Source organism: Echinops telfairi, unplaced genomic scaffold (assembly GCF_000313985.2).
Source record: "Echinops telfairi isolate 266 unplaced genomic scaffold, ASM31398v2 ScPeMD7_5805;HRSCAF=6673, whole genome shotgun sequence".
NCBI lineage: Eukaryota > Metazoa > Chordata > Mammalia > Afrosoricida > Tenrecidae > Echinops > Echinops telfairi.
The window spans coordinates 2424046-2425308 of record NW_022109704.1 but is presented as its reverse complement, the minus strand read 5'-3'; positions in this window follow the sequence as shown (position 1 = coordinate 2425308).

Here is a 1263-nt window from a genome sequence, read left to right as displayed (position 1 = left end):
GACAAGCACAACGGACTGTACCGAAGGAAATGTGTGTTCAGAAGGCTTGGAAGAAGTAAAAGCAGTTATTGTTCGACTAAGAAAGGCTAGCCGCAATATCCTGCTTCTGTACTCTGCTTGCTTGCATACCTGCACATTGCAAAAGTATAAAAACCTTTGGAAAATTAGACAGGGACAGCTCAGTCTCCTCTCAAAGAGGGCTGACAGTCCCTGCGCAGGTAATAAAACTTTTTCTTTTGAACTTGTCAGCGTTCTGGGTTGTTTTCTTTCTGGGAACAGACAGTAGGCTACAACACACTCATGATTTGTTATCCGAAGGTTTGGGCCCCACTGCTATGATTTCTCATCATGAGCAATTAAGTAGTCTGTGATTAGTACTGCAAGGTCGGTAGTTTGAAACCACTAGCTGCGTTGTGGGGGAAAGACAAGGCTGTGTAATCCCTTAAAAAGTTACAGTCTGGGAGACCCAAAAGGGCAGGCCTACCCTGTCCTATAGGATCGCTATGTATCAAAAATGATGTGGGAGCAGTGAGTTTGATTTTGATTTGGTGATTGGAAAGCCATGTATCATAATGGATTGCATGGAGATATTGTGCCAAGCATACCAACGTCAGTATTCCATCTGGTGTCCCAGCTACTAATCACTATTGTTGGTGGTGTTAGTTGCTGTCAATTTAGTTCCAATTCACAGCGACAGAACAAAACACGACCCAGTCCCGCGCCATTCTCACAGTTGCTTGAGACCCCTGTTGTAGCCCCTGTGTTAGTGCATCTTGTCCAGGGTCTTCCTCTTCTTTGTTTTAACCTTTTTATTGGGACATAATCCGTATGTCGTACAACTCAACAGGTCAATCATATCAAGAAGAGCTGTGCAATCGTTATCTTCCTCTTTCTTGGATGTCCCTCGACTGTACCAAGCATGATGGCCTTTTCCAGGGATTGAGCTCCCCTGATCACATGTCCAAGGGACATGAAACAAAGGACATGTACGTTGCTTCCAAGGAACATTATTATTGTGCTTCTACTAAGACTGAGTGTTCTGTGCTCTGGCACTGCAGGTGCTTTCGACGTTCGTAACCACGCGTACACCAAACGCATCAGGGCTCCTTCAGTCCGCTTTCCCACGTCCGCCTGAAAATACCAACCGCTTGGGCCAAGTGTGCTCTAATCCTCAAAGTGACATCCTCGTCCTTTAACACTTTATTTTTTATTTATTTATTTTAAACATAAAAAGCACTTTATTGGGGGCGTTACAGATTTTTT